Below are 11,477 nucleotides of genomic sequence, written 5' to 3' on the forward strand. Positions count from 1 at the left end.
GGGCAAGGGCTGCGAGCGACTTTTATCAACATGACGTCACAATGGCGTTTTCCAACGTAAAAAAGTAACTTTATGATGGTCACATGAATTTCCCGACAACAGTGATTTTAACGTAGGTGCCGCGAGAGGTTTGCCGGTGAGCCGTGACTTGAAGTGTGGTAACAAATGTTTTATTCATTTATTTTCAATCAAAGGATTATTTTACAAAATGTACGTGAACTAAGAATCGTCCCTATGCCACGAATCAAGTATCAGGTCATCCTTAGTAGCATGCGTTTTGATTTCATGGTAGAGTTATAGATTACGCAAATCGATAGACCCTAAAATCCGACCGTCACCCCAAATTCGAAATCCGGATCCAGTCCGGCCAGGTAAAAAAAACATTGAAATCCTGCTCCGGCTCCTGAACCGGACTGTGGCCATCTCTGGTTACGACCAGGTGATAATAGGCAACCAAAGCGGAGGCACCCGGCGTACGATTGGATCAATAGACTGGACAACTTCTAGACCTCTCATTTTTGCTCTAAAGGCAACTGCGTAAACTACGTACGGAATAAAGATTCAATACGATTCATGTTCGCACTTGACTTGACCTGACTAATTCCAATGACTAGAACTCGAGAGATTGCGTAAGCCTAACTGGAAAGGTCAACGAGTTCGGACACATACGCAATTGTTATCTCATAGATTGGGCCTGTCATATTGAATCCAGAACATCAATTTGAATGGTCTTTGAAGAACTAAGGACAGCAGCCTCGGAACTTCGGTCTCGGAACAACGTAGGACATTTTGGCCTTGAAACTGGAGACTGTGACACAACACATACGGCTTACTGTCTATAAGTCTGCTGCGAAATCGCCGTTGGAAAATATATTAATCAATAAATACATGAATAAAAGCCGTAACTTAGTATACTGTTACAAGAAATCATCGAGAAGTAGCATACGCAATCTCATAACCCATTCCGGTATGGTACACTGTCAAAATCAATGCAAACAGACGAACACCTAACTTTGAGTAAAATAGATCGACGAATAGGCTGATCGAATGATCAGCTGTTAGCCGACATTGAAAATGAAATAGCTATCGCAATTGACAGGGGATTGTAAGCAAATGGTTTGAAGGCCACAATTTCACAGTGAAATGGACATTGGCGAACATAAAATTATGTGAATATTTGAATGCAAACCGAGAATCTTGGTTAGCTGTTTCATGCGATCATCGAGATATACCATTGGAAATATCATCACCGATCTCGTTATGGAACGCAGACTATATAGATTAGCACAGACCGACACCGGCTTTTGCGTGAGATCCACAATGACGTAGGTAGGCTAAGTATCAGATCAGCGCGCATCTCTACCATACTCGACCTCGAAAACGAAATAACTGCCTCAATCATTGAGTGTCAACTTTAAGACTTGGCACCGTGTTCGATACTAAAATCAAGACATACCGTGTGAAAGCTCATGACAGATCTAGGTATGGAACATCGTTAAAATCAATAGAGACCAACAACGGCTTTTGCGTAAATTTGTTGGCGATAAATGAAGAGTCAGCTCTTACTCGACTTTGGAAACGAAATTACCACCCACATAGTTCAGTGACAAACTTAAAACTTGTTACAGCGGTCGATACTAACACTTACCGTGCCAAATGTCGTGACCGATCTCGGTATAGAACATCGTCAAAATCAATGGAGACCAATACCGGCTTTTGAGTAAAATCTGTTTGCTGTACTATGTACATGATAGATCAGCACACACTGAACTTCGGAAACGGAATTACTACCATTATCTTTAAGTAGCAAGCCTGAAACTTGGAGCAGTGTTAAATACTACCTTCACGACATATCATACCAAGTTTCAAGAATTATCATGGTGCGAAACACCGTCAAAATCGACCTATTCCAGCAAAGGTCGACTCAACGCATATTACGGTAACCGAGTTCAGATATAGATACGATCGTTACATCACACCTTAAGGGCGAGTAGGCATATTTGCCCCGGTTGCTCGGCCATTTTACGAATAGGAGAGAGTAAATCACCGTTTCTTTATTGTGCGCGGCTTTGAGAGAATAGATAGTGAAAGCTTGTTATGAGCGCTACCGGGGCAAGCCCCGGCTAGGCATTCACAAAGCGAAAACACAGAAGAGAATTCGATTTTCGCAGAGACTTCGCTATGTATGGGCGTTTGCAAGCGAAAGCACAAGAAGAACGCGGGTTTCGCTGTGATCTCGGTATATATTGATTGCTGTGCGTCTATAAATGGTTAAATTGTTATTGAACAGAATTTTAGGTGGGGCAATGCCCCAGTTGCCCTATAGGACGAGCCGCCACTGCTCATCATTAATATAAACATCACAAATGTAATCTGCCTGCTGGTTGTTTTCGCTATATCTGTCGTCTTTATATCAGTATGAAACAAGTTATGTACAAAATATAGACAGAAGTAAGGTTTTTTATACTTATTAACTTTCTTTAGCATGAAAATTGGAGACAAAGATAAAAACTGGGTATTTCACGTAATCTGCGAAACATGCCGATGAAATATGGATGGATGGCTAAGGGGAGACCGGCATTCAATGTCATTTGCTATTAAGAATCTGAAGAAAAATTCGAAACCTTGTAGATGACTGTTATTTATGTATGGATTACATTCCAAGATTCAGAATAACTAAAAAATGACTTGACACTGCATATCCTTCTATGCCATCTTCTCTTAAGCACCTGTTCCGTGTTGCAGAAAGTTTTCACTGCCTAAACTAGCAGGCAAAAAGCTTCAGAAGACTCCATAGGGCTTAAAGATACAGAAAATGACTCTGATGGCGACTTCAACATCTCTAATATAGATATAAATCCAGAATCACATATTCCGAATCAACAAGAACTTGATGATTTAGTTGGGACTCACTAAATCAAATGCGTAAATTCCGACTCCAAGGTTGAAACTAGGGAACTTGTCGATGACCTTCATCGAGAAAAGGGCATGAACGATTTTGACGGTATTTTTCTGTGGCAGGTTCTCCTTGCTTATGCGGGAATGTTAGCAATCTTTTGTAAAGCACTTGACAATTAAATGACTGCGAGAGAAGCAGGAGCATTCAATGCATTTCGAGATGTAGTTGAAAATTTCCTTGAAAATAAACGAAGCATTGAATATATAAATCTCTGGTAAACAATATGGTCATGATATATGAAAATATATGATGGGACATGCCCTTAAAAACGTATTTCCAGCTCTTTCACAGTCATTTTAGTAGTTCAAATACGGGTGATGTAAGCGAATAACATAGTGACGTGTTTCAGCAGGATATGTATGATTTGAAAGAAGATACTAAGGGTGGTGGAGTTGCATCATGACTAGGGATCATTTGCGGTCCATAACACCAGCAGATTTCTCAGTTTATAGACCCAAATGATGCAAACAAAACCGCTTCGGAAATGTTTTGAAGCGTTTGCATCCTTTTATAATCTATGGTAGCCAACATCTGTGCATATTCCTTCTTTTTATTAGCGTGTTTGTACGTCCAATAAAAAATTATGCGCATTATTACAAGGCAATTTTGAGTAAAACGTGAAATCAGAAAAAGTTACATTTCTCAAAGACTAGCAACACTTCAGAAGAAGTTTTTGTACTTTAGTGATTGGTTTGGAATAGCAAAACACAGTACATGAAAATTTTTACTCAACTAAAATTTAGCAAAATTTTGTTACATGGTGTTATTTGTGGTCCATAGTAAGAGAAGATTTCTCATTTCACAGACGCAAGTCACGCAAACAAAACCACTTCTGGCGTTTGAAGTGTTTACATTGCTACCTGGTGCATGAGTATGCTATATTTGTTCATATTATTCTTTTCAGTAACGTTTTCATACGTCCAATAAAGAATTATTGTGATTAATACGGAGCAATTACGAGTAAAATCAAAAATTAGAGAAATTAACATTTCTTCAAAATTTGGGACATTTCACGAAAAATTTTGGTATTTTGGTAATTAGTTTGCAACACTAAAACACAAGACATAAAAAAGTTTAGCCAACAAAAACTTTCGCAAAATTTTGTTACGTGCTGTAATGCGCTGTGTGACAACAACAAATTGAGCAAAAAATGTAGTCAAACTGGTATTATTTGAAATCTATCGTCGTTTGAATTACGGAAATATCAACGTCACTTTAATGAGGACACCAGTACCCCTCCAAAATCACAGGATATTTCAAACGTCGCTACGTTCCCGTTTAATCGCAGATCAGCGGAAACAATGGTATTTCAATTGCGTCAAAACAATCTATCCAGTTTGTGTTGTGCCGTATTCCGAGGCCTCCTGGATTTTAAATATACATAAAATCCACACCTAATGGGTGCAGATTTAACAATATTATAGGCCGTAGTCTCGTAAAACTCTTATCTCGTACGCCCGTGAGTATCACAAATGGCACCCCGGTTGAGGACCACTTCCTTCTTACAATGAGGACAATTACATTATGAACTATTCACTATGAGCTATATACGCGGTATAGGCCTATGCTGAAGTGCGGTGATTCGTGGACGCTGAACTGACTGAGCAGACTTGGTAAGACACGTTGCTGAATTACTGGAATGACATCACACGATCCTATTTGGGATCATGATTTATGTTTCATGTAACATCACTTGCTTCAACACAAACTCTGAGATAAATTGTTCAGTGTCGATTTTCATTGAAAGCGGTTGCGTATACGGAATGTTATCGCAGATAATAGCCGCAATCCCAATAAATTGGAATATAGTCTATCTATACTTCTTGGGAGTGTTATCAGTAGCAGCGATAAATTATTGCTAGGTTGAGTCTGAAATTAGAAATGTACGTGCTTTGATGGCGTGCATAGTTCTGGATGTGATCCAAGGGCTAGGATCCCAAGTATCGTGCACGGGCCCTATCAGTAATGTATTCAACATATTGACATGTGAAATAATTAGAAAGTGTTTACCCCAGAATCTTACACCGACCCACAAGAAGAGGAGATCTGGGACTGAGGGAGACTAAAATGTAAAATGCCCTCTGGATTCCAAAGTTTCCCGCCACAGCCACACCTTCAGAACAGCAGAGCTTTTGGCCACTCAACACTTTAGTAGAAGCGATACCTACACCCTGAACATATCCAAGAATCTCTGACTAGAAAGAAATACTTGTTACCGTGAAAATAATCGAATCACCTGTTCTCGCCCGATAAAAGCCAAAGACACCTGACCTGGGAACTGATTAAACATACACTAAAATGACATTCATGCTCGAATCAAGCACAAAGTTACAAGATTTGAAAATATATATATATATTTTGCTGGTACATCGGGCGAAGCCTTCATTGCTTCGCGAATAGGGATTAAACGCATGAATGGGATACGATCTGCAACTTTCTAAAGTCAGACAAAGACCATAATATTGAACTGAAGTGAAACTTACATGCATAATGACAAAGAATAGTATATTATTAACAATATGTGACCTGGAAATGTGGTTAAAATACATACATTACATACCAGCACGCTCTCGGGCGATATTTTACTATGGATAGCTCCATTCGAGTTGCACCACTTACTCTTACTGAAGTTTGGAAACGATTGCTGCGGGCGCACTTCGGTCTAAGCACTTCCTTCTGCTCGCCGTAAATAAAACATGTCAGGACAAACTCCGATCATACTAGATAAAGTGCCATCGACTTCGTGAGCAACTTTGCGTCCTAATCTATGTTTTGTATAAAAAGATGCCAGATATTTAACGTACATTCCATGAAACATATAGCTTTCTGATTTACTCTAGACATTTTGTAGTGACTGCGTGTGATATCATTGCACAGCTTATATAATGATAAGACTCGTGCAATTGAGCATTGATTTTGAAAACACTTTAGTTCCGTTGAATGCCATGTTTTACTGCCTCCACAAACCGCAAGAGGCATTAGGTGATAAATGATAATTCATTATTTAAACACGACCGCGGGCACAAATATGCTCACTACATTGATTAAGCTTATAATCCGACATGTTGCCTATGCACTGATCAACATTGTCTTTCTTAAAGTGAAAGGAACTGTCCTAACTTGAATCGTTTCATTGCTGCTGCCTCATTATACTTGAATGCGCTTTATTGTTATTGCCTGTCTTGGCCAGGTTAGATTAACTCGGAAAATCTGGCTATTGGGACATATACAGAAGCGTGGTGATTTTATTCACTCACGTATCATTTCAATTCTTGCACATGTAGCCATGCAAAGCACATGGCCTCAAGCAACTCGATTATCCTTCGCCATAATACGCCTATAGTTAAATGAGTAATTTCTAACGCTTGATGTCAGTGATCTCGAAGACACTTCGTCAAAAGAAAGGCCAATAGTAACGATTTTAGGGTCAAGACAGAAACGCAGTTACAGCTCTCCGCTAACCGAGCATACGGCACTGACATCAACATCAAACCATGTGTACGTTAACGAAAAGGGTCAACCTATATAGCAGGGGTTCTTAAAGTATGGGTCGCAAAGGGTATAATTCTGGGTCACGACGACACCAGAACGATCTAATATGTATCGTAGGTTTGTTCAGAATTAACCGACTTTCAAAAAGTAATGGTTTTCTGTCCGTTTCCCATGCCTTATGCCTTAAAAACATATTCTAGCTACTTTTTTCTTTAACTCATCACTTGCATCCGTGTGCATGTTGAGCTGGAAGAATGTCGGTTAAAAATTGGAGATTCCCCTAAATTTTCAGTGCCGCGATTTTACTTTTAGTATTTACGGTGACCGATTCTTTGTTTATTTATTATAGTTGTGCTCACCGTAAATACTCTTTTATTCAAATCAAAATTTTTCGACGGCAATAACTCCGCTTCCACTTGTTGGAATTGAACCAAATTTGGTGAACATCGTTTCTATAGACAACCTAACACTTTCATGGGGTGAACGGAAAATTTTCAATTTTTTTATTTATTTATTTTTTATAATAAATAGGTACTTTCTTCTCCTGTAGCAAAGCGGTTACTGGCTGGAATTGAACCAAATTTTGTGTGTAGGCTTAAATTAGGTAACCTAACAATTTTATCAAGTAGCCAGTACGATTTGACAAAAAAAGTCATTTTTGAAGAGCCCTAGTACAATGTACATAGCGTGATCGGTATTTCATTTCATCATACGCGCTGCTGTACTGTTAAGTTTTTGACCATTATTCACAAAATTCCAAGCACTCGTGCAATGCGGATCACTATGCCATTCTGACACTGGAATACACGACCTGATGGTGTTCCACACAGCTATATCATCAATATGAATCACGATTCAGTCCCAAGCGAATACACAATTAAAAACATGACATAGGTATCAGTCATTGAATAGGTTTATAGGAGCTTTCATAGTCATAAATGTAGATGAATGATCGGATGAATAATGTGCATTTTGTGCGAATTCGAAATCCCTGCTACGGGGGGTGTCAGTTGCCTGTGAATAAGATATAGATGTGCTCTGGCTGTAAGTTCACCTTCGTTACTTCATGCTGCTGCAGGTCGTCTTTTAGGTATGTTCAGTCTTACTCTTGTTCTCTGATTTTAACATTCAACAATTTATCTTTGCCGCGAATCATTCCTAATCTGGGATCTCCCTAATCATGGTAGGAGGCTATGTCTTATAGTCCTTAAACGTCCGAAATGAGCGTTTTTGCATCAATTTTCGAAATAGCTTCAGGGTTTTCTTTGCTACATCTCATATCTTACACAGCAGTACAGCTACAAACTCACTTTGTGATGTTGCCACATATCCTTGGTCTGGGATGGTTGAAGCAAACAGACTTTTTGCAGATGATAAAGACATTTGAACGCATAGCATTTTACCATGATCGGGTGTCCTAAATTAGGAACGATTCATGCCAAAAATGAAGAATTGTTAGTTAAACTCGGGCAACAAGAAAAAGACTGAACAGCTAGAGGTACACAACAGAAGCAAGTGGCCAAGTAAGCATACAGCGAACTCTTCTATATCTGCACAAGCAGCTGATTCTCCCCGTGGCAGTGATTTTGAAGTTCCGCAATATTTATCCGATCATCCATCAAATTTACTACTCTGAAGGCCACTGTAGCCTAAACCAAATAAACGACAGAGATCTATGCCAGAGGTTTTTGATCGTTGATTTGCTTGAGATGACTTCTTCGTTCACATTGATTGGATGATGGTAGAACACCATTAGACGAGTCTTCCAGTTTCAGAATGGCATAGGTATCCGCATTTCATGAGTTCTCGGGAATTCGTGAATAATGGTCAAGTACTCAAAGATCCAGCAGAATGTATGATTAAATTGAATACCGACCACGCTATGTACATACCAGACCACAGAAAACAGCAAGCCTATGTTTCTTGCAAGCCGTGGAAGATCTCCGGCAAAGAGTTCAAAATTTTGAAAAATCCACCCATCAATCTGATTGGTATTGGAGAATCTTTTCAAATTAATGCATTTATTTGTTATGTTGTGTCACTTCATTATCGATTTTCCCGTAATGTTCTTACGTTTCATTGAAGAATAAGACATTTACAATGTAGCTGAGCCATTGGTTGGTGCTTTTACAGTTGTATTCTTTTACATGGTGAACCGTGCAAAATGATGCTCAGTTTTAGGTGAGTTTAAGGATTTCCAAGGCAGTGTGCAATATGAAAAAGGTGTCCTGACGTCGGAAAAATATCTACAGTGAGGTTTTGCACCATCCCGAACCACAACAACTGCTCAAACCCTGACATATATGCAGTGACGGCCCTACGAATGGGGGGGGGGCTGGGCGAGACTTACCGGGCGACCCCCCTATAATTACGTAATCGTAACTTCTGGGGGGCTCCCCAGACCCCCCTATTCGCGTCTTATTATTATTATTATCTATCTTTCACCACGTCAAGGGTTTGAGCCAGGGGCTGGATTCAGCCATATCTATTATTGCATGAGCGCAAGGATAGATTACATCAAAACTAAGTAATTCTAACGCATGCAGAGACGTGATGATTATCTGGATATGGGACTTTTCTAACAAATGCGGAGATTTTATGATGATTGACACATCTGTACGGAATCATATTCTTGATTGGTACTGGGATTTCCCCGTTTATTCACTATAATCCTTTAAAAAATCGCATAACTCAAAGAGGGGGGACCTTCGACCAGGGGGGCCCCGGGCGACCGCCCACCTCGCCCACCCCAAAAGCCACCACTGCATATATGGCATTTTAGTAGGCTGGGGAAACCCCCATTTTCAGCCGATATTTTTCCAGCTCAGCATGCACACGGATGCAAGGGATTAGTTACAGAAAAAATTAGCTAGACTATGTTTTTAAGGCATAAGGCATGGGAAACAGACTGGAAACCATTACTTTTTGAAAGTCGGTCAATTCTGAACAACCCGCCTTACCCACTTCCCACAAAATAACTTCTGATTGGCGTGTTGTCCCATGCTGCTGCATGCCATCACGAATCATACCTCTCGCTAAGCCTGGGTTTAAAGGAGGCGAATTACAACAAACTGATGATATCTTCTTTATTATCTTCACATATTCCGATCATATAAGGCGGATATAGTTGATATGGCTGATTGCAGTGGAATGCGGTCACGGGAGGCAAGTGAGGAAGTCGTCTGGAAAGTAAAAGAACATCGTGAAAACCTTCATGATTATATTAGTATTTTTCAACAGGTGTTCATGAATAGCCAATTTTGAACATTTTCCACCCCAAATTGCGCATTTACATATGTATTGTTTAAAAATATTGGATGAAAGGAGAGGTGAAGCACAGACGAGTCAAGCCTGTCCTGTGATAGCGCAATTCATCATAAACAGCTCAGAATATATAACATCTAGTGTTCCGGGAATGTATGAAGAGGGAAATTTCGATGCGCCATACCCACTGAACCCGTTCCATACTTGCAATTTTCCATTTCATAGCAACATTCTTCCATAATCCATACCATATTTGATACGTTTTCCATACTTTCTCAGTTGGCCGGTATTTCAGATACTATTCGATATCCAAAGTGTTGAAATGCTGCGGCGTTTACATTTTAATTATTTTAGATCAGTATAGTTTATCGAGATCTATTTTCACACTGATCGCGAAAATACAGGTGCTAATCCTCTTAGAGCACCAGAATCTCTTAAAATCGCTAAAGTCATGTGAAATTCGCCTTGGTTACGTTCACTGCGCTTGGACTATGCTATTATTTCCATTTCACTAAAGTCAATTTACAGCACTATCAGACTGGCTTGCGAAAATTGGTAAAATTGGTGTCAATCGAAAGTTACAGCATTGCTGATTATGAAAATATAAATTATATCATGCTCGTGGTCCTGGAACCCGTCCAAATCGCCATAAGTTGCGTCGCAATGCAAAACTCCATTACAACCCAAAATTCGTGGACACTGTGGTGAAGCAATGCAAGATGAGGCACAAATTAATCTGCCTTACATATTGTTGAATAACAATCCAACAATGGCAGCGCAGTGAAGCAGTGCGATATCGGCCATCGACTTCGCGAACCGACGATGTAGTTTGAACTGTGAAGTTGCACTGCACATGTAGTACATAGCAAATACGTTATCTTGCCGATGGAGCTGTATGTAACCGCAATCAATAACGACCGGACAGCTACATGAATTTTCCATACCTACCGTGAATTGTGAATATGCAGCTGAGTATGCTCATGCTCATGCGTAGCCTGCGTGTAAATAATGTTGATGTAACTATAGAAATTAAACATGGAACGGCCGCCTAGAATCCGCCGTCCAAGTCTGAAATATCGGCATTGTTCAAAACAGTCGGGTAACAGCAACACGATGGCCATGACAATGACCCGTCGCGACTCTCCGATTGTTCGAACAATGCCGATATTTCAGACTTGGTGGACGGATTTTAGGCGGATCAGTTCCTGATCATATTTTAATGTATATATTTTTTGGAATCGGTGCAACAGTAGCTTTCGATCAAGACCAGATTCAATAATTTCTGCACTCGGGAAGATAGCTTTTGGATTGCCAGAAATCCTACAGTCGCTTACGCAAAACAATTCTCCACTCCAGCCTCAGCGAAGCGGATCGAAGCTGCAAAATCGGTCATTGCCGTTCCATATTTAATTTCTATAATGAAACATTAAATAACAAGCAGCCAATGGAATACATTACCGTGACCGGCCCGTGAAAAGTTGCTTCGAATTTTGATCATAAAGAACATTTTTAAACGTTAATGCGTGGACTGATGGACCGGAAATGTGTTACGTTAAAGCTTATTTATTTATTTCCCACGATTACGTTGCCTGTACGTCAAGTGCGTATCAGAATTCATAAAATATAGCCAATATAGCAAAGTATTCCGTAGCAATTAAAGTCACAACTTACTGTTTCTATAGTTCAAACACTGTTTCTTGCCGTTCTTATATTACAAAATACACACGTCTTGTCCATTAGACTATTTTATCATGCGTTTCTA

At 39.7% G+C, this 11,477-nt stretch overlaps 1 long non-coding RNA gene and 1 pseudogene across 1 annotated transcript in view; both read left to right on the forward strand.

The window, feature by feature from the left end:
- The window catches only part of LOC145441597 (uncharacterized), a 209,639-nt gene that overhangs the window by 44,883 nt on the left and 153,279 nt on the right, over positions 1-11,477 (forward strand). The gene's annotated exons all lie outside the window — the stretch shown is intronic.
- LOC145441810 (uncharacterized) lies at positions 2,486-3,121 on the forward strand (annotated as a pseudogene).

This window comes from Botryllus schlosseri, chromosome 6 (assembly GCF_051294905.1).
Source record: "Botryllus schlosseri isolate E-star chromosome 6, Bs_hap1, whole genome shotgun sequence".
Taxonomy (NCBI): domain Eukaryota; kingdom Metazoa; phylum Chordata; class Ascidiacea; order Stolidobranchia; family Styelidae; genus Botryllus; species Botryllus schlosseri.